We start from the raw sequence: 23,912 nt of genomic DNA, 5'->3' as shown, positions 1-23,912 counted from the left end.
GCAGGAATGACTTTGTCCTCCTTGATTAGCAAGCAAAAGAAAATTAGCTACCAGAATATGCATTGTTTTGAGGCACCTTCTGACAGATTTCCAATTTCTCTCCCTCTCTGCCATGGTTGGTTTGGTAGGCAATATCTAACTTGCCCACACAAACCCACCAGTGTGTCCTACAGATCCACTTCTGGTAAGGTGATATCCAACTGAATGGAGTAAGGGAGTTGGCCTAACACATTCCTGTTGGTCTATCCACAGTCTTGAAAAGCCAAAATGGAACTAAATAATCTTGAAAGACAAGTTCTAAGCAATATTCCCAAACCTTTGCAAGGCCACTGATTATGTGTCACTCTTCAGAGTTTCACTTATAAAATAAATATAGGCATTAACTGGGAATATTAGACTTCTTTTTAATCAAGTCAATTGCAATGTAGCATTGCTCTAAAAGGAGGAGATTACAAAAGCAGAAAAAACATATAATCTTGAATTAATTGCAAATACAGTATTTTGCACACACATCCCAACCACTCCTTTTAGTCCCTGAAGCCTCGCTGCCTGCAATGCTCTACAGGATTTCTACTCACTCCTCTTCCATGCCTCCTCCCATCCACTGGCCACAAGACAAATTTCAATTTAATCTCCATAAGATAATTGAGAGACATTTAAGAAAATCCAGGATCTAGAGATTTCATCATTTAAGTGTGTCTAAAATAAAATGAATAGGACAGCTCTCCTATCAAATCTATTATCTGAGTTCTGCAACCACAGGCAAACAATATAGCAGCAATTTATATCCATGGAAAGATGATGGAGAAAATCATCCTGGAAACCATTTCCAAACACATGAAGGGAAAAAAGGAGATTGGGAGCAATCAGTATGAGTTTGCAGAAGGAAAATCATGCTTTAGCAATCTGATAACCTTCTACACAGTGAGCAGCCTGTTGGATGAGGGGAGAGGGCAGCTCAAGCTGTTTACCTCAACTTGAGTTAAGGCAGACCCTGTAACATCCTCAAAGACAAGATGACAAATTAAAGGCTAGATAATTACACAGCTTGAAAATGGACTGAATGGCCAGGCTTGCCGGGTGGTGATCAGCAGCACAAAGTCCAGCTGGGGGCGAGTCACAAGTGCTGTAATCCAGGGATCATTACTGGGGTTAATACTGTTTAACAGCTTCACTAATGATCTGAAGTGATGTGACAGAGTGCACCTCAGCGAGTTCACAGATTATGCAAAACTGGGAGGAGCAGCTGAAACACCACATAGTTGTGCTACCATGTGGGACCTTGCCAAGCTGGAAAATTGGTTCAAGAGGAACCTCATGAATTTTAATAGAGGGAAATACAAAGTCCTGAAGAGAACTGTGGAGAAGAATAAACACAGACACCATATACACTGGGGACCAACCTGCTTGACAGAAGCTCTGCAGAGAAGGCCATTGGAGTCCTGGTAGACAACAAGCTGATCACAAAGCAGTAATGCACCTTCACAGAAAAGAAGGCCAACATCATCCTGGGTAATATGAAGTGCAATGACTATAGGTCAAAGCAAGTGATCTTCCCCCTCTATTCAGCACTTGTGTGGCCACAGTTTGGAGCACTGCACGACGAGGACTGGACTGCCCAGTACAAGAGAGACATGGACTTAATGGAGTGAGTCCAGCACAGAGATTAAAGGACTGAAGCATCTGTTGTTTGAAGAGAGGCTGAGACTCTTCAGCCTGAAGAAGAGAAAGCTCAGGTCCATCAATGGGTCTAATGGGTTGGGTAAGGGTATAGCTCAGAGCATCATCCATATTCATCACAGGGGGAGTTGGACCAGATGACCTTTAAAGGTCCCTTCCAACCCAAACTATTCTATCATTCAATAAATACTTGATGCAAGGAAACAAGAATGAGAGAGACAGACTCTCCATTAGTGCCCAGCAACAGGTCAAGTGGCAATGGGCACAAAAAAACACAGGCAAGTCCGTGTGAACACAAGACAACACTTCTTTACTGGTGAGTGTGGTCAAACACTGGCATAAGCTGCCCAGAGAGGCTCTGGAATCTCCACTTGTGGAGATATTAAAAATTTGACAGCCATGGTCCTGGGCAACTGGTTCTAGCTGACGCTGCTTGAGCATGGGGATTAGCCTAGATGATTCCAACCTACCTATCTGACATACAAATATGAATGAATAAGTGAACAGTCAAACATATCCTAAAAGAAGAATTTGTTCCTCAGACATATTCAGATAAACCCCAGGGTTATTGTCCCTGCTGATTTTAAAAGGAGATTGGTAAGGATGTGCTTTGAATAGTTCTATTACTGAGTGGATGATTATGTAAGTTGTATACTGTACTACTGCATTTTTAATAGGGAACACACTGTCAACACCATCTTTTCAGGCAGCAGACTATAATCCCCAGGCAAGATAAAATCTGCTGTTTCCACCAAGTTTCTGCAGGCATTGTGGTGCAAGCTGACTTGGAAACTGCTGCCTAGCGCCTAGAGGAAGACAATTCTTACAGCTTGCTTCACAGGTCTGGTAGGAAGTCAGCTGAAACTTGGGAGGAGCCAGAAGCTGACGATTTGCTGACTGGCGTTACCGTGTTTCTTTACTTTATGCTTAATGCCTTCTCAGCAAGGCAGCAGGTTTTAAAACTCATACCCATCTTCTTTTCCACGCCTTTGAGAACTATAGGTTTGGTACTGTGGGTTCTGGCAAGACTGAAAAAACCCAGGAAATCGCTTGATATTTTAACTCAAAAATGTTATCTCTGCATAATCTAGAGTATGAATTTATAACAGGCCAGCTGTTATATGTTATGCAACTCTTATCCAATATTTCACTGAATTTAAGGAATTTTGCATGCAGTAAGGGAATATAAACTGAGACTTACCTATACAGGCAGGCTTCACAGCAGAGCAGCCCATACCCTACATTATCATGTATAATTTAATTAAACAAATAATTGCTGCCAGAATGTTGCAATACTTGTCAGATCACTCATCATCTGCTGTTTTATCAGCAATGGTATAAAAATAAGCCAACAACCATCATTACTTGTGGATGTTTAGGAGCAGGTTAATTTCAACCAATCAAGATGGATTTCATAATTAAAATATTTGAAGATGTGAAGGAATCCTGACGCTTCAAAAATTCTAAAACAACGTGCATGGGAAAGGTAAGAGACTGTACATACAAGTGATGAGGAACTATCTTTGTATGTAAAAATGGAGCTGAAAAGCTGAAGATTATGTAAATGAATTAGGAAAGCTGTAGATTCCTCTCCCATCTGCTTTGTCTGCAGATTTTATAGTGCCTTGATGTTACAGCAATAAAGCAGGATGACTGTGTTTAGCCTACTTACCTTCTCTTACAAGGACAAATCTTTTTTAACCATCCCTGCACAAGGCAGAACAGCACAGCAAAGTACCAACGTAAGGGTTGGACAATTTAATAAAAACTGCGTCATCTGGCAGGAACTTCCAGTATCTGAAGCTGCATTTTTCACTTTTGACATGGCACGGAACATACTGCCCTGTTCTCAAAAACTCATTTAACTTTTTTATGGAATGCCAATATCAGAACAAGCTGCTAACCGCAGTTTTAAAACCACATCATTTACAAAGTGATGTAACATGAATTCCACCTGACTTCTGATTCACAATATACAGGAAGACTTTTTATATTGTCTGTTTTTAAGGCAATAAAGTATTTTTAGGTTACGATAGTTCTCCACATACATAACACATCCTAGAAGAAACAGTATGAAACTTATACACACCAAGCTCTGTAACATGCTACTCCATGCTCTGTAATATGTTACCCACTAAGAAATAGGCTTTAATGGCAAACTACCTGTTGTAAAATGGTGGCAGAGAGAGGGTGACAAGAAACATAGAGTGAGAGACAGAATTTCTTCTTAACTACTTTCACTGGAAAACATGCAAAGACATTAACAAAGTAGTATCGATTGCAATATCACTAATTCACTACTATCACAATATATCATAGTATCAGTAATTTGATATCATGATATCACTATTAGGTTGCCCAGAGAAGCTGTGGATGTCCCATCCCTGGGAGTGTTCAAGACCAGGTTAGATGCAGCTTCGAGCAACCTGATCTAGTGTGGAGTGTCCCTATTCATGGCAGGTGGATTGGAAATAGATAATATCTAAGGTCCCTTGCAGCTCAAACCAGTTTATGATTCCGTGATTGTAATTCCCCCAAGATTTTTACTCCCAAGTCCATTCATGTTTTACCACCACAACCCTAAGGAGATGGTAGTAAAAAAACATATGAGAAGGAAATCAACAGCTCCTAAGCACACATGGCTGGGTGCTAGGGAACGGGCATAATGGCACAAGCCAAGCAGTGGCAGCTCAAACAATTCTGTTTGGAAAAATGATGTAATGATTTTGGTTTCTGATTATTTCTTTACCCATAGCTTTGTTTCAAACTAATTTCTTTAGTGAATTATTAAGAAAGTTTGCTCGGTGGGCAATTTCACAATCATAAGACCTCTTGCCCTTCACACATAGGTAAGATAAGATGCTGTCATTGAGTAATCCTTCACCATATGTAACTGCCACTACACTTAATGCTGTATTTGCAGTGTGCAAAGGAATGTTTATTACTTGAGTAAAAACAGTTCAGCAGAGCTAGGCACCACTGAGAAGATGAGATATTTAATTAGAAGCGATGTTTTGGATAAAACATAAATTCACCTGCTGATTGCTGTACCACCACTAAAAGGCATGTCTACTATACAGGGAAGTGATAGGAGCTGAGAGCATTACAGCCCACGCAGCTACTGTACTTTATCTGTTCTCAGATCAAGAAATACAAATTATAACACCCAAAGGTCTCTCTATACAAACTAAAGGTTATTTTTGGCAGGGTCAATTAAACTTCATGAGCATCTCTGCTGCCAGAGCTGAAGCACTTCAGAACTGTTTTATTTCAAGCTAATTTAGCCTTCACATACTACATTGCCTTCTGGGATTAGTTATAAAGCAGATAATAATAACAGTCACACACCCTCAGCCTATGCACAGCACTTAGTGAAAATGCCAACAGTTGGTTACTATAGATACACAAAGCAAACCATTTCCACATCTGAAAAGCACTCAAGCCACAGCCCACTGCAATTAGGCTATAATGTGGCTCACCTACAAGAGATACAATAGTGGCATAAGTAAAATGGTGAAAATCACACTCTGCATTAGCACAGGCTAATCCAACATAAACATATCCTCCCTGCAGATGCACTGCATTCCATTCCTTCAGAGTCTGATGGCTGTTAGTGGTGCATGAGCACTAATAACTTATCACAACTATATACATGCCCAACATTCCTTCCCCTTCCTCTCTTGGTGACTGATTCAAACTAAGGCAAACTACTGGAACTGAATGTTACATGACAACATAGCACTACCTTGGGTTATTTCTTTGCAAGAGAGGTCTACATCCTTGGCCGATATACAATGGAGTGCTAGAACAGTGCCCTGTCAGGACTTCTGTTACAATCCTGTACACAATGTGATTTTTACATCATGTCCACTCTGTATCACACAAGGAAGGATTTCACGGACATTATCACAAAATACAAAGCTAATTGTACAGCTCTTTGTCATCTCTTGTAGTTTCATATTGCATTTCTTTAAGCTATTCTTCTAATGAGGGAAGCATGCATCTTAGAAACTATGCCAAGAAAGTTCTCCTTAGGAAGAGCCCAAAGTAATTTACAGTGTATGCCAACTGTGCTGAATGGTTTTTATGCCTAGGCAAGATAGCTATAATACCTAAAGAATGTGACAACTGCTTAACTTTGTAAGTATCAGGATAGGCCAACCTTGACTGGAAGGCAAAGATTCTAGGTTTGTAATATTTACCTCTCTAAGTATGAGCTTAGTTAGTAGACCCAGATTTGAACATTTTAAGCTAAAAAAAAAAAGAGAAGTAGTCAACAGGTACCACATTTAAACAGGGCATGCAAATAAAAGCTATTACTATTCCTTACTAATTGTTACATTTCCAAGCGACTTCAGTATTTTACTGTAAAAGACGGGAATAATGAATTATCTCAGGTTGAAATGTAATATAAATAGGAGTATATCAGAGTACATTGTAATTCAAAATTCCTACATAGTAACTCCTTATTTTTCTTTCATCCTTTCCTCTATAGAGTTTTATAAAGGCTCTTCAGAATTAGTTTTGTGATTGTGTTTATTTTGTCTGTTGAAGAAACTGTCCAGTCATTAACAGCTGGGTTTGCTGAGATGATACTGACAACACAACATTTGACACTAGAGAAAAACTGTAAATTTGAACCACACTATGAGAGAACTGTGGTTGCAGATACAGGAAGTATGAATAGGGCAGACAAATGATTAATAATTAATTAGGATGATAAAATTATCCTAGGTGACCCAGACCATTTAGCTGTCAGTGAAGTTCATGGTATTTATAAGAGATATCACTCTCAATGAAATTAGGTGATCGTTTTTGATTACCCAGACACAGCATCAATGAAATAAAATGCCACAGCTCTTAGAATTTATGTGTAAAAGTTATGTGTAAAAGTTTCGCCAGATAAAATATATCAGTGCTACACAACTAATCTCTAAATAAATCTTTAAACTGATATCAAAAAGTTATGCCAGTGCTATGCCTGTCACAGTGTTCTGTCTTCTGTAATAAGCAAAGAAATTCATAGTTTAATTAATAGTGGAGCATGCCCTGAGGAGAGAAAAAGTATTTTCAATAAAGAGAAAACATCTGCAAAGACACTTATTTATAGAAGCATGTGATAAATAGACTCATGTGCTCATTAAGTTAAAAAAATCCAAACATTCTTTCCTGATGAATTAACAAACCTACCATGTATCATAATAAATCTGTGTTTCAAGAATTCTTATTTATGTATTTGTTTGGCTTTGCTTTCCTTTTATGTATCAACCTTCTCAGTGCTGTAACATGATTCACTATTCTGGTTTGAAAAGCAGTCAGACGTTGTTAACAAGTAGACTTTCTTCTGTATAATATTTTTAAATCAAAGATTACAAAGGTTATCATGAGAATAATCTAGGTAGTCAGAGGACAGAAGATCAACAAATTTATTTTATTTTATTTTGTTTTGTTTTATTTTATTTTATTTTGCTAGTATCATGGCTGAGATCCAGTTCTCCTATTTTGAAAGCTATTCTGAGTCAGTAACACAGCAGACATTTTGGAGAAGTTACAATAAACTAAAAATATGAATTCTTATTACTGCATTTTATACCTTACAAAAAGGTTCTGTTTCAAATTTTTTTCACCAAAAGTTATTTCAGAAAATGACTTGCAAAACCAGAATAACTAATGAAATATGCTTTTTCCTTTGGCTTTTTTGGACATTGAATATGCTGTCACAAGGCAACTGGCTAAGCAACAACTATCAAGGTCATACATGTTTGCAGATATAACATTTAGAATTATAGGCGGTAAAAAAAGTAGAAGAATTCAATAAAAATTAAGTAGATAATTCTTAGAAAAATAGGAAAAAATTTTCACATGTTTGGACTTCTGCTAAGGGACAGTTTCTCAAGGCATACAATTGCAACTGTCATGCTAGGATGTTCACAGCTCAAAAGCCGAGTTACTCACAGTAGAGCCCAGCCTTCCATGGCAGAGAGGGGAACTGCAGGCCACAAAGACCCATTCTGTCTTCCATCTCTATGGCACTGAATTACTGGATGTGAGCTCCTGCTCATCTCCCAGGTTTAACAAAGAATCAGAATCAAGTGCTACAGAACCCCTAGTTCTTTAGACACATTCCTCCTTCAGCCACACCACAGCCTTGGTGAACGCAGATCACTCAACAGGAAAGTAAGGCAAGCTTGGTGGGACAAGTATTACCCTCTACAAGAACACCTGACACAGCTGGGATAAAAAAGACAAGTTTAGGGTACACCATTATTTGTTTTGGTTTGAAAGGATGAATAAAGATTTGAACAAATGGATCCCAGTTTATTTTACTTATTTTTAAAAACTGCACTATTTGAAAGAAAAATGTGATTCCCCTATGGCAAAGGAGAGCTAATGAGGTAATTAATATGGCAAAGAATGACACAGAGAAACAGAACTGCTACTGGTAGTATTAGAGATTCTTGTGAAAGACAAACAAAGAAATGATGTGGAAATGATTAAAGATGTTAAAAAAAAAATTAAACACTTCTAAATAACCATCATGGAATTCAAATGTCATGAGACACAAAAAATGATTACTGTTTCCAAGAAAATATCAAGAGAAATAATTTCCTTGGTAATTCCATTCCAGATGAAAGAGTGATACATTAACACTGAAGAACTGTACAATAACTGAGCCCTGAAGCCACTCAGTAAATCATTTAACAGAGTTTGGCAAATAGTATCAGGAAATGCTTAAAAAAAGTCTCTCTCCTCCAAAACCCAAATCACTGTATATGAGTCTGAGATACTAAAAAATTCTTTGTGTTAGCTTTATTTACTATAAAGGAGAACTATTCCAAATTTGATTGAGTTTCAAGTTACTAAAACCTTTTCTAGACTTTAAATTTATATCTTGTAATCTTCTAGTTTTTTTATTTATTTTTCCCAGAGTTAAACAGTTGATCACATACCCAACTTCAGGAGCTGGCATATGAGCTGGCATATAAATGTAAGGTGCAGCAGGAAGTGACATAAGTAGTTCATTAGGTAATCTCTGATCCTATACTCTATCAGGGTCAGATATTTCTACTAAAAGAATATTTCAGAAACCAGAACTCTTCAGATGACACTGAGATTCTTGTCCTAACAACTTCAGTAAGTTTTAATGAGTTCTTGGTAGAGATGTCCATTTCAATGTCAAGAATCTCATGCAAAGGTGCATTTTTTGCCTCTGAAATCTTTGCACTGCCTTATCAACTAGGTATTGTGCTTTACTTCTTGTCCTAACAAGTCATGTTGCTGACGTACAGCAGTTTGTTCTATCACAAAAGGTGGTGAGGGGGGAAGTGCATCATAAATTATTTAGTAAATATATCTTGAGGTGAAAGGTACATACAGAATGCAAGATAAATACACATCTTAAAGGAATAATAAAAAGAAGTGTAACTTTTTGTCAACACCTTGCAGTATGTACTGTTTACAAGCATAATCGAATCCTAGCTGGGTCTTCAAAGACTGAGGTCATTCTCACAAACACAATTCCAGGAAGTCTGTTTGCACTACTCCTGAAAGCTGTGTAATGGAGATATTCTTCATGGTAAATATTACTTTTATTGCTCTGTAATGGCAGTATTTTTCAATGTTGTCCTAACCATTGCTAACACCATTTGATATCCTCTAGGTCTGAAAGCATTTAATACTATACAGTGCTGTATGAGAAACACCAAATAGCACCATGACCAGGAAGGACAACTGTCAAACATGTCACACTGCTATCCTTACATACTCATCTTACAGGGTGAATTCTGATTGTATTTATATTCAGTTGCTGTAAATTAGTTTCCTCTAATCAATATGAAAAGTTGAAGTTTTTTTATGACTTTTGTCTTTCCACAGAGCTTTGCCCAGGCAGCCACTGGTCCATTACTGAAATTATTCTACTGAAAGCACATTATCGTTAAATAAACATGAGCTGCCAGAAAGCGTGGATTTGCACAGAGGCTTTGGGAAACCTGTGAGTAGGTTTTATTGTATGTAAGACAGACTGCACAAAGAAACACCCTCAATGAGCCAAAACTTAAGATCTTAAAAGTTGCTACATTTAAACTAGCAAATGCTTTTTGAGAATCTAGATCTCTAGGATTTGTTAATATGAAAACCTTATTTGAGGGCTAGGTTAGCTATGATAACTATTTCATTCTGAAAAAAGTTTGTTTTATAAAGGATAGGTTCTTTCTACAAGCACAGAATACATATTTGTATTACTTAAAAAGACAGTAAACCAATTATGTTACCTTCCTCACTGAAACCAGGTTAGATGTACCGGAAGGTTCCTGTGAAACAGCAGAGAATACCTCAACATTGTAATTTGTCTTTTCATTCTCTTCCAGTTTACTGAAATGCTCCTGCATACATGTACCTATTTTCCATTTTTCTTTTCTTTCATGTACATTTTCAGCTTGTACATCTCTCTGTAATTGAGTCAGCTGGTTGCAAGCACATTAGTAAGTAATGTGACAGTGACGGACTCAGTTGCATTTTATAAGCCCCTGGAAAGCTGTGGAGTTTTCATGACCTAACACTCATCACAAACCCACACTTCTTTTCGCATTACTTTGCTAACCAGAACTTTTTGGATAGGATTCCAACTGGCAGAGTAAATTCACATTGCAAACATCACCCTGAAATTTGTGCTGCTAGTTTGCATGTAATATGTGCTGGAATAGACAGTATTTGTGTGGTGAAAACAGTTTACTCATTTGGCACAAAGAGATGTGATAATGCCATTCATCAGGAAAACATACAGATGGCAGTTGGATTGTTTATATTCTATATTCTCTCTCTCTCAAGTAAAGTTGTCTCGTTTGGTTTTCATAATGATTCATCTGATGCTGCCTGGTGGGCAACTCTAGTGCTAAAAGCCCTGTGGGGACAGAGAACACAGCCTGGCAGGCATTACAGGAGTTCTCTGATGTCCAAATTCACACTTTCAGCAAAAGCTAACACACTTCCAAATGCATTCTTGTCTATTCTAACTTCCTTTTCTGAGATCTCTCTGCCATCTTTCATCCTGTTGTCATATGGAAACATTTTATGCTTCTGTTTGAACATCAGTTCATAAACCTCTTTCAAAAGAAGCATCATTCTGAAGACATTTCTTGAATTCACTGTATCTAGTCTCTTGCTTTTTGTATGTTCAGTATGTGATCAGGAAAATCTGTAAGACTGACTGACAGACTGACAAATTCTACCTAACTAGTACTCACCAGATTTAGCCAGTCATCTTCAGCACTTCAAGCAATGTTCTGCCAGTGTAAGGTCTTCCTTCTCTCATTCTAAATACCTGAAGATTTGCATGAGTCTGAGAGAATTATTCAATGGTATTATGTCTCTCAACAAGTTTAAAGAGAAATCAAACCTGAAGTGGAAAAGTGATGTGATATAAACTGCACAAAAAGTAAGCATGATATAAAAAAAGAGTGAACATGCAAGCAAAATAACATTATGGGACACAATTTGCATTCTGAATGCTATCTTGTGGGGGAAAAAAGAGACTTTGAAAGATTAGTACATGTTAAAAAAACCTACCAAACCATACAAATAAATTACTCATTCAAGACGTTGCCTTCAGAAGCAGGTTATCATGACCTGCACTACTAGACTAAATGGGAGTAAAATTTCTTTACAAAAACCCATTTTTTTCTCCCAGTAAGTTCCAATTAGGACTTTTTTCTTCATGAAACAAAAACAGTAACAAAATTATTTTAATACACTGCCACACAACAACTAGATAATATACCTACCAACCATACCCACCACCACCCACTGTGTTTTTCAATGTCATATACACAAACACATTCGCTATGGTTATGCCAGAAACCGAGCTACAAAAATGGCTTGTCCATTACAGTACAGGGGATCCAAAACAAAAGCAGGAATAAAATTCAATTCTTCCAAGTCCCTGTTTTAACCACAACATCCCCTTTAGGCATTCCCTGTAGTAAAAAAAAAAAAATTAATACATATTTTTATTTTCTTTTTAAAAATAATCTCTAACATAGGAGCAAAGACTGCTGAGTTTTGAAGTGCTTTCAGATTTATGCTTGCCTAAATGTGAACAGCAGTTACCCTATAAGTTTTAGAAATACTTGGCTAGACACCAAGCTCTGTACTTACATAAGGCCATATAATCACCTGACACTTGTAGCTGCCTCACTGATTTTCCAAGAATTTTAATCCTCTTTTCCTGAAACTATCCCTTTAGTGAGAAAATATGTTTATTCTATTACTTATATGCTTGCTTCACAGACAAACAGTTTCATTTATCAAATAGGATGATAATATTTTCCACTTTCAAACATCAGAAATCAAGAGATTTCTTTGTACAGCAAAGTACAAAGTGTCTTGTCACATACAAGAGCCCATTCCTAAACTCCCAGTCTGCTTCTACACATTTAAAAGCCCTTCTACAGAATAATGAAGCTTCCCAGCTCTTCCCTTCTGCCAAGCAGCCAGATCATGATGCCAGCAAGTAACGCACACAAGGTGGGTGTGCAACAATTAGTACACTGCACAAAGAGCAGACCAGAGGTAGCTGCTTGATGGTTGGAAGGAGATGTAGCTTGAACTTTTAATTACCAGAGGTTTTGGTTTTATAGACTGTTTAAACATATAAATAACTTATTCATTTTGCTTTAGTTTGTATTTTCTGTTAGCTATAAAATGTGGTGAGTAAAGTTCCTTGTCCCATTAAGCCAGTGGAAGTTTTGACTGCAGACTTCAAAGAAACCAAAATCTGTCTCTTTATTGTTTAAAATGTTTCAGACTAGTGACTATAAAACTGGAGCTATTCATTAACAACAATTTTGGTGTCTGGTTTTTTTTGCATGTGTAATTTACACTTACATTCTGTGTAATAATTACAGGTTCTAAAGTGACAACAGAATGTATTGAGAAGTGTGTGAACCACAAATTGCGGGAAGTCAGAACAATATTCCAGGGAACTACCTTCACTTTAGAAAGGATTATTGCATGCCTTTCTTACAACAGAATAACAGATTGGTTGAGACTTGACTGCTGGAGGTCTTTGGTCCACCTTCTGATCAAAGGAGACTGAACTAGAGCAAGTTCTTCAGGCTATATCCACTCACGTTTTTAGTATTTCCAAGGATGAAGACTCCACAAACTCTCTGGGTAACCTGTTCCAGAGCTTGACCACCTCCATGGTTAAAAATATCTTTCCTGGTTTTTATTTCAGTTTGTGCTCCTTGCCTCTTGTTCTGTTAATTCTCGGCAGTGGTGTCACCTTGAAGTTGTACATAAATTGGTGGAATATTTGGAAATGTCCACTGTTGCAAAACCACCAGCCCAACTCCACTTCTGTACAAAAGGTCACTCAAAACATCATTCACTGTCAATAACTAGTTTTTCGAAGCAAATTTTAATTCCCACCATACTCCTACACAAGCACTTCCTACTACTACTGCTGCAAGCATTTTTTCCCTAAAAAACATCTCTCATAACACTTCTATACTGTCTGAGGTTCCAGAAACCAGAAAGGGCTTGTCATACAAAAGGGGTAGAGGGTGGGTGATGAAATAAGCTGTGCCTAGAAAGTCAGAGAAAATTCTTAGAAAACAAGTATTACATCTGTGTCTGCATGATACATAAAGTAGGAGGAAAAGGAGGAGCCCATGAAATCAATGGCTGGGAAGAGCCACTCACAACTCTGCAGCAACTGCCATTGTGTGATTTCCAACACCTTCCTCCCTTAACATCAGCAAAGCAGCAAAAAGAAGGTACCACAGGCTGTACACTTGCTGTAGCTCCGGCACAGATAGAACAGAAAGTGACTGCTCCAAGCAGTCACTGGCATCTGCTTCCTTTGTCCACATCTAAAGACAGACCTCTGAGGAAATTTTTCTAGTGCAAAATGGACTGGCAGTTTGTGGCTATACGAGACATTTCACTGCCCTAGCACTTGTGCAGATACACCAGTTAAGAAAAGTGCAAAAGGCACAAAACAGTGCAAATGGACTTTATTGCTACCTTGTCCCATTCTGCTCTGACACAACACAACTGGAGGCCACCAAAGGATGTGTTAAAGAAACGTTCCTGTCTGACCATTCAGAAGCCACTGTGCCAGTTACTCCTACACCACCCAAGCTGGCACTGAGGTCCCTTTGCAGCTACACATGCCACTCTCACACAGTCAGATCAGGTTTCCCTATTGGCTCGACTCCAGGTTTCCCGTAGCAATCTCAGACGTCTGGATCCCTAAAATATTTTAATCATGGTGCAACAACAGAATAACAGCTCAAGCTAGTGCTGCCAAGAAGGGGCCCAAAACAAAGGAAAACCTGGGGGTTTATACCCTCACAGTGAAAGCACAGGAAGATCTGGGGGTCCTCAGCTCCTGCCGTATCTCTGAGTGTCCAGTCCCCTGGCTGGCACCACAGGTCCCCGCGTCCTTTGTTGTGCAAAGGTTGGTTCCAGTTCATGGCCTCTTGTCTCTGGCTCTCACCACCCAAAGCTGAACCCAGAGCTGGAACTTCAGCTGCTCGCCAAGCTACCAGCACTGAGTGTATTCCTCAAGAGCCAGAGTATGTAAGGCCAGGAGTCAGTCGCTTAAAAGCACATACAACTGCAGGAATACTTCTCTGTGTGAGCATAAGGGAGCCCACATTCTTGCCCAACACCTGAAACATCCACCATCTCTAATACGATCAAAGCTTTGGTAGCCCAGAATCCAGATGCCTTCCATGGGGATTATGCAGATGAAGAATGGGAACTGTCCTGTGGGACTCGTGAAATTTAAACTGATGACAAACCAAAAGAAATTAAAGTTGCATTTATTTAGTAAAATTCCTACCTAATTGAAACAGTTATGCATAACAGAATGAAAGTAGTTTAAAAAATAATCTGTTGCTTCCTGTTACTAAAAAAGTTTATTCTTTTTGCTGTGTTCAATAACTGTACTGTTCCACTGAAAACCTCAATGCAAAATGTGGTTTTTAAAGCTTCACTGCCAAACTTTTCATACTAAATAATTACTTGAAAGGTCAGCAGAAATCTCTATTTTTGTCTTTTATCTTCACTTTCCTAAAAGTGCAGTTCTTTTGCATTCAAATGTATGTTGCTTCTGGGATGCATTATGTAAGACAGAAGTAACTAAAAATTGTTTACAATGTTCGACCATTAGTTTTGTGCAAATAAAGCTGACTTCAGTTTCTTGCTTGAAAGACTTTTTGACAAATAATGTAGTTATTAACTGCCAATTTTCTAGTGGGAAAATGAAACTATTTCAAACTATGATTTTTTTTTTACCGTCTCATCTGAAACATTGTTCCCAACTAGTTTATTAAACACTGAATAAATGTATCTCCAACTCAGCATATTTACCAAGTTAAGCAAGAATTCAAAATTCCTTGCTTCTAAGGGCCAAACCTGCAGGAAAACATCTGCCTGGAGACATATGAATTTTCTTCTTCATCATGAGAAACACATTCTGGCCAGAGAATCAAGCTTGTACAGCACAACAGCACACCAAACCCTCCTAAAATTCACAGATGGTACCATCTTAAAACAGAAAACACTGAGAGTTGAATTTACATGAAATAAAGCACGTTATGTCAGTTGTTCCTAAAGAAATAAAAATCATTCCAATTTTACGGATGTGTATTTGTGTGTCTGTCTGTATCGTGACTGAGTGGGCAAAAAAAAAAAAAAAACAAAACGTTCATTCTATCTGAAATGAATGGAATATCTGGAATGAAAGAAAAAACAGAAATTGGATGCTGCCTTAGAAAACCAACTTCTTAATCTCATTCTGCACTAACACCTTCCATGATAACAGTGGAATTTTTAATTATCATCATGATTTTGCTTCAGTTTTATTTGCCCTTGAGCATCTTCACAGACTTTTTTGGTAGGGCCTGATCCTAACTCCAGGAGCCAAATAGTAGAACTGCAAGATAGTATCTCCACTGCAGGAGAAACAGCAGGGTCTTCTCAAAGCAGCTAAAGCAGGAATACAGGCAAGCACAGGTAATACTAATGACACTAACACTGATTGCTTTGGAGGGAAGCTCACACACTTTATAAAAGTTCGGAAGATCCTTTTCTTTTCTATAACCTCTAATATGCAGGCATGATCCTGACCAGAAGACCACCAAGGAGCAGTGACCCCCACAGAAGGGACGCAGGGCAGCTCCACCAGCCCCGTGGAGGCTGCATGCCCAGCCTGGCCTTCAAGCCCAAGTCGTGCAGTGATCCCCTTGGCTGCAGGATAAACCCAACCAGCTCACTGCAACCAGCAGCTCCCGCTCCGTACCACTGACTCCACCTGCACGTCCTTCCCCTGATCTAAAAGTGCAGCATGCAGTTTTGAAGTGAACATCCCTCCTCTTACACAATACAAATTATGAATCAATGAATCAAGCTATTTACTTGTAAGAAATTTTTGAATGCAGAAAAGCACACTGCACAACTTTTACAACAGAAGTACAAAGAGGAGCAAAAGTAGTAATATATATTTTTTTTAATTTAAAGCACTTATTACTCTCTTCATTTAAAGCCTTTTCTTTTTTTTCCAGAAGATGCTTAGAGAAGCTAATGAAAATACAAATTTTTAGAAAAATACTTAAATATTTAAATACGTAGATACTTTGTTCACAGGTACATATATATTTTTTCATGTATATATTTTATTTTACTATAATAATAATAACATGAGAATTGTAGGAATAAGCTATGCAGTAGAAGCAATAGTGGAATATAAGGTATAATCCAGTATTCCAAAAACCAAAATTTAAAAAAAAAAATCAAGTAACTCAAACTTCTAAGACAACAACATTGTACAAGCCCTTACTTCAAAACAACAATCATTCTATATAGGCATTGTAAATCACCTTAAAATTATAATTTTAAAGCAAGATTTCTTCATATATTCCATGGAGAAACTGTTATTTGCAGTAAGAATTGATAAAGGCATTACGTCTTTCTATTGAGATCTACAGAAAGGAGGTCATCATTGCAAAATGAAGCCATACCAAGACTGAAGACTTGTTTCAGATTTATTGGTGCATATTATCATTCACATGCTTCTGTTTGGGCCAGGAAACGAAGGATCAGAGGTTGCTTCCAGTTAACACTGTGCTCCCAAAAAGGCTGCGGACACAGGGAAAACTGAGCTATGGTATAATCTGAACACAACCTATATTTTTCTTTAAGTGATACCAGAAAGTAGGAAAGCAGCTACATCCATGACTTGCCAACTTCACAGCATTGGCAAAGAGGTGATTTCCATGAAAAGAGGGACAGCTCAGTCCCATAAGTGTAAATATCCTCAGAGATATGCAGGATGCCTTTGAAAAATGTACCTTCCCTTTTGCTTCTTCCTTCCCAATAATTACTTAGTCTACCCAAACTTCCCTCTACAAACACCTGGTCTTTTTCTTACAATGTAAATCTTTTACAACGAGAAAGACATCTGGATAAAAAAGACTATAGGCTGATGCCTTTTTTGCTTCTCATTCTTGACAGGCAAGCTCTGCTATGCTGCAATTTATCAGCACACAGTTTACTCAGAAACTTTTCATTCTGATGTATTACTGTTTACTTTACCAGAACAATTTACTCAGCTACTATGTCTAAGATATGACCCAGCCCTACAATCAGTATCACCTGCTTTTAAGCCTGGAATCAATTACTGACCTAACTATTAATTTTGTTAATGGTGTTGCAGAACTCAAAAATTCTGGGAGATTGTTACCCCCAGGCATAGTCCTGTAAACACCAGAGTCTTCCACTAACTGTTTTTATTAAGGCGATCCAGGTACCAAGAAAAAGAACCACTGAGAACATTTTCTTTAATAAATCACAGAATCATTCAGGTTGGAAAAGACCTCTCAGATCATCAAGTCCAACCTTTGACTGATCACCACCTTGTCAGCTATATCATGGCACTAAGTGCCACATCCAGTCATTTGTTGAACATTTCCAGGGATGGTGATTTCACTGCCTCCCTTCACTGCCTTTTGGGTTTAAAAACCCAAATGTTTAAAAACAATAAAGAAAAACATGTTGCACCTTCTATTTCTACAAGTAATAATAAATATTTTCATCTAGTCTACATAGTTAATTTTTGGGTTCAATTTATGGCCAGGAACTGAGGTGTTAAATCAGTACCAGCAGGAGGATGAAATATTACAGGAGCCATGAAACTTGACACAGTGAGCCATACATCAAATCTCCACAGCTGAGACCCCCGGGACACAAACCAAGTACTTTGTAACAAGAAGGCTCTATGGTGTGTCACAAAGAAAAATGAGGGCAACAGCTTGTCAAGTTTTCAGCTCTTCAGTGAAGGGCAAGCATGAACTGGGAGTAAGGCAGGGCTCTCAGGTGATCTACCAATACCATCATAGCCAAACACAAATGTAAAACAGATTCAGCATGTCAGCAAAACCATCAAAAACAGCAGGATAAGCTGTTCACTTAAAACACTGTGATTTTTTTTTGACTACAGGTAGAAATATGAAGATAAATAAAGCATGTGATTTTAAAAATACTCTCATATGCATGGGCTTATCACAGTCTTTCAGCTCTTGTGAAACTCTTCCTGGACAATCAGAAGTTGAGGGACGCAAATCATTAAAAAAGATCCCTAAAATGTAATAGTTAAATACAGTATGACAAGGACAGAACACATCACAAAGAATCTATTTGGGATGGGCTACTTACCACAGAGCCTCCTGCGAAAAAGTGTGATCAGCCCAGACTCAGTATGACTGAAACTTGCTACAACTGCATGGACAAATTATGTTCAATATATGTTGGAGTTAAAAAAAAAGTTGCATTGCATTTTCAGGAATGGAAAAAAATAAATGAAGTCTTCTTTTGTCTCCACATAGGGTATTTGTGGACAACAGTCAAAGACCAGATACTCAATTATCTTCTTTTATAAACATGGTGAAGGAGAAAGGGAGGGGGGAGAAAGACTGAAACACAATGTTATTTACACAATCATGCTGAAATGAAGCATTTGAGTGTGCACTTCTGTCCTGCATGATCTTGTGCTCCATTGAAAATCATTGGTCTAATGGAGACTAGTGGTCTCCCAATTCAATCCTGTCATATGGTGTCTTCGGCAGAAGTAAAATAAACGTGTACATTTCCTGTAGCATGTTTGTAGGAAAGGTTGAAGAGATTGTGGCTGTGATATCTCAGCCTACAGCACACAGTGTGCTGCTGGGTGATGCTACTAATGTTCAAGAACCAAATAGGACATAAGTTACAGTAGTAAGTACAAGCCAAAGGAGAAAAAGAATATTGAATAGTCAGAATAAATAGTAACATTCATTTTGCTGCTAAAAGATAAACTATTGCCAATAAGGTGATTTCATTAGATGTCTTCTGCCACCATGATTAAATTTAAAGTAATTGCTTTTTTTCAGCTCATGTTCTTCACATAACACTGTATTTAGTAAACAGTACTAGTCATAGAGTTTTGAAGAAAAATCATGTATTTCCTATTCTCATTGGCACAAAATATTTTCCCAGTGCTCTAAAACCTCTGGAGGAAGGACACCCATTAGACAAGGAAAAAGTGGATATACATGCAAAAATTCTATAGAATTCTATGAGTGAGAAATATCTACAAAAAGGAGCAGTTGCTCCTCTGATCCCAAAGAGTTAACCTAAGAAGAATAAGTAAACACAAATTTTGTAACTTTAACAACTCCTCCAGAATTTTAAGACTGTTAATGATTTTATCATTATCTAAATTTATTTAGATTTAGATATTAGATTTATCTAATACTAGCAGCAGTCCAATCCAGTAATAACAAATAAGGGATTTTTCCCTTAACTTACCACTATAAGTAAGCTGCCAGGTATTTTCTGTTTTCTACATGCATTTCTTAAAATGTATTTTAATTGACTAAAACTCTGAATTTAATTCTGCACTTATTATTGGCCACCCAGAAATGAAAGTTTTTTTTCAAGAGGCTAGATATCAAGCATAATAAGCTTTTTTCCTTCCTTCTACTTTGGTTGAAAGATTTGGTTTTACAATACAGGCATACTTTTAATGCAAAGATGATGCAAACACTGTAATTTCCCCCCTTTTTTTTTTTTACTTGTATAAGAATGAAGAGCAATAACTATTATAAATTCAAAGAGACTGCTCCTATTTGGCAAACTGTATTCAAAACCAAATTCTCTCAATATAATTTATCTCAGAGGATGATCATAAAGAGATGCAGCTTGATAGCAAGGAATATATTAGAGAATATGTATATTTTATTAGGGAATATACTAGAAAATACTAGAGAGTATATAAACAGATACCAACATAACTTGTTCTTTAAATACCAAGTCAGAATATAGAACACATGTCCAAATCATTACTTTTTCTTTTGCTATATATTATTTTTAAAACAGTCAGCCTGTACTTTTTCTGTAGTGTGAATACATAAGAACTCAGAAAAAATTTATAAGATTTGCAACATAACTGTTAGCCAACAACTTTCAGCTGAAGGAAAACATACTGATAAACATTAAAAATGCTGACTTACTTGCTTTTTGCACACTTTCTTAGTGAGCAATTTTTATTTAAAAAAAAACCTTCTTTAATTGAAGTCTTTTTAGCACTTTCTTTGCTATTATTTTGGGTTTTGTTCATTTTCAGTTACACTCCTGCACTAAGAGCTCCTGCACTTTTTCTCTTTAAATTTAGTAATTCATGCTGTAAGTGCATTGCTCTTTGAATAATTACAATTTATATTAATAGAAGCACTTATTCCAGTGAATATTTAGCTATTCTATAAATCTGTAGATTATATGCAACTCTCCTACGAAGCAACAACGGCTGAAGGAAAGAGTCTGATCAGTCTGAAGGAAAGACAAATATGACTCATGTCATATCTGGAGCTAAGCTACTTTTTAAAACTGGGAATAATTCGAAGTGAGACCTTCTTGATCACATTTTTAAGTTTGTTGCCTTGCACACGTAGAAACATTCAGCTATACTTCAGAATGTACAACCACATATCATCACATATGGGAAAAGAAAAAATACGATGAACATGAAAACAGGGAAATGAGTGACTCCACTTACTAGTGTTTCCAGGATAGTCAGTTCCACAGTTCCAAAGTATAATTGCCAGACTTACCAAACCCCAGAAATGCAGCAGCATTACTGCAATTCCTTAGAAACTTAAATCAGGCCACAACACAGATAACACGTTGTGCTTAAAATTCACAGCTTAGAGTCCTCTTAACTGTAGGATCCAATTACCATTCTGTTAAAAAAAAAAAAGAGGAGCAGGGCTTGCAGTATTCTGTTAAATCACAGCCAGGATAACAGAAGGAAATGAGAAAACAAGCGCCTCCTATACAGCAACCAATTGTTGCTGTGTTTCCCCATTAAACAAAAAAGATTCACATCAACACAGGGCAGAAAAGTGATCCTACCCAGCAAGAGAGAGGGCTATTGAAAACAAAGACGATCCTGCCCTATTCCTGTTAAAAGTCATGCCACAATGAAGCAAATTCTGTTGTCCATAGGAACAGAAATGATATGCAAGAATTATCCCAAGGAAATGGGCATTTAACAGGGAGTGACGGATCCTCATCTCTAATTCATGCTCCCAAGACAATTTCAACTTATGCAGTCACTCTTTAAGACATATTACTTAAGGGAGGTGATGGGTTTGAACACTCAGATGGAAACAAACTGCATCTTCCAACTCTTGTATCAATAATCTAACAGAGAAATTGTTAAATAAAAGGGTATTCCATCTCTTCATCCTTCATGTTCAAAGCAAGCAACTAAAACAGATTAAGAATCTCACAATGTGAACCTGTGCCTGGTGTGGCCTGAGTACACTGACAAAACAGCGCCCTTGAACTTTTCAGCTGAGGACTGTAAATGGCTTAATGTGAAATAAGTGCCCAAACTGCTCTAGCTGCTGCACACTGAATGTGCACAAAAGTAAAATCCAAGACACTCTAAAGATACAAATTAGAATCAAGGAAGAACCTTGTGATTTTAGGCACTCCTGGTTACGCAGCAGCTGTGTGAGCCGTGATTGCATTTCTGTGACTTAGGCACATGATATCTCCATAAACCCTGCTTTAGGTATTTAAGTCCCTTATTGGATCAAGCCAATAAACTCTCTGTCTTTACCTCCCTAAGTATTTTAGATTCTATTATGTTTTGCCTCTATTTTTATTTTTAATGAGATCTTTATCTTTCTAACATGTAGTTAACTATTTATCCCATGTGTGGTAGTTTTTTCTCATACTAGTGCATACATAATTACTAAGTGTAATTTAATAACTTACTATGGGCCTTTTTTTTTTCAAAAGTACTGAGAACCCAAATTTTTTCAAAGGGAATTAAGATCCCTTGGAAAATCCACACTGCAGCATTGTACAGAAATGCTAGAGACAGTGGTAGCAGTCTAGCTTTGCTCAGCTCAAATTAACTTTGGAGACTAAGCTGCAAATGCACCTTTGTGGTCACTCATAACTACAAATTGAACAATTGAAAAAAATTGAAAAATTGAAGTTAGCCAACTTCTGCCTAACACTGCGTTGCACAAACAAGGGTTAGTGTTTGTTTAACCGCAGTGATGCTGAGCATTTTTCCATTTAAAAATCTCTTTGCTGGAACAATCTCACTAAAGCCTCAAAAGTCTACTAAGCAACACAGAACAAACTGAAACAAAACAAAACCAAGTTGGTTTTGAGCATTATTTCTTAGCCAGGGCTGAAGTGACTCAAACATCAAGCATCAATTTTAATGACTTTTAACTACCTTAGGACAAAATAAATGCCATAAAGCTGAGGCAAAATATTTTCATTCATGGATGAAAAAGTAAAAAAGTTTTTATAACCAGATATGCTTTCAGAAGTTGGAAATGACTGTGGATTCTCAAGAAAAACTTGATTTTCACGAATATGTATATATCATTATTAATTTTGCATATCATGTTTTATGTGAGGAGGGCTGGAAGCCAGAACTGCAAGGTCCTGGTTGCTGATTCAATAGGAATTTGGAAGTTTTTTAACTGCAGCTACAGACACATGGCAGGAGGCTATTGCTATGGAGCCAGGAGCTGACCTTTGACAAGAAATGGATTTCCCAAAATCAGTTTCTTGTTCCACAACAGGGGTTTTACCAGATTAGAGGCATGTGGGGACTAGTCCCACGGTCCAGAGCTATTCTGGAAATACACAGAAATCACCAGTGCTATGTTCTTGGATATTTGGAAAAGGCTTCTGATGAAAACTTATCCATGATTTGTCAAATTATCTGAACAAATACTCTTCTACAAAGCATTGCCTTCCTGATTGATGGGTAACTCTTTATTTTTTTTTAATTTGAGAAAATGTTTCACCGGAAAATTTCAACTAACTGTAATAGAAACTGCATATTCATTTCACATATGCTACCTTGGTCACCAACTGGCATGGTGAACAAGTAACAATTTATAAGGTGAAGCAATCTGAAGCCATTCCCCAACAGTTGACACATAGAAGGCATGACTATGCATGAGCCGTTTGCAGGTTGTTACATTGCACATTTTCCTTCTCAAAAAAATTACAAAAATTATTAGAGAGATGTCAAATGTCTCAGAGCATTTGGCATGGCCATTTTTGCAGGGATGTTTATATTGGGATTTTGCCAGTTTCTTGTGTATAGATTTTTAAAAGCCATAAAATGGTATTGAAGAAAAATTTTATCAGTAGTAATAAGGTGATTTCCCATGAGAGGATTCAACTTAAGCTCAACTGGTCTTTTCCCATTTAGAGCCATCACCAAAGGTGCAGCAAGGCCTGTTCCATCCTTCACTGGATCTACTTGAAGTGCAACGTGCCCAATTCAGCTAAAGCAGTGAGAATGGCAGGACAGAGATTTAGGAGTGAAAAGCAAAAGGTAATGGTCTAAATAGTCACAGTCTCTGGGAAGTACCCAGCGCCAGGCAGGGCAACAGCCATGAGTACTTCCTCTCTGGAGTGCTACCACAGAAAGCTCAAGGTGACTAAACTTGGATTTTGCTGCTTTCTCTCCCCACCCCATTTTTGCCACCACAGAAGTAGTGGCTAACATGCCTCTCTCTATGGCTACAAGAGGTGGGTATGGGCATTTGGCTGCACTGACAGCAGCTACCTTCTCTGTCAGTCCTGCTGGTGTGTTGGGTATCCTAACCTGGGCACAGGGCTAGGTAGATGCCTTATTCCTG

General features: G+C 37.6%; 1 protein-coding gene across 1 annotated transcript in view; it reads right to left on the bottom strand.

Annotated features, from left to right (window-relative positions):
- KIAA1456 (KIAA1456 ortholog) overlaps window positions 1–20,961 on the bottom strand; it is a 110,055-nt gene extending 89,094 nt beyond the window's left edge. The window contains exon 1 of the mRNA XM_017744559.1: window positions 20,835–20,961. The gene's annotated coding sequence lies outside the window, so the exon portion shown is untranslated. The remainder of the gene's footprint in view (window positions 1–20,834) is intronic.
- Between the last annotated feature and the right edge of the window lie 2,951 nt (window positions 20,962–23,912).

Source organism: Corvus brachyrhynchos, unplaced genomic scaffold, assembly GCF_000691975.1.
Source record: "Corvus brachyrhynchos isolate BGI_N302 unplaced genomic scaffold, ASM69197v1 scaffold17, whole genome shotgun sequence".
NCBI classification, from domain to species: Eukaryota; Metazoa; Chordata; class Aves; order Passeriformes; family Corvidae; genus Corvus; species Corvus brachyrhynchos.
This window is presented reverse-complemented; position numbering and strand designations above follow the sequence as displayed.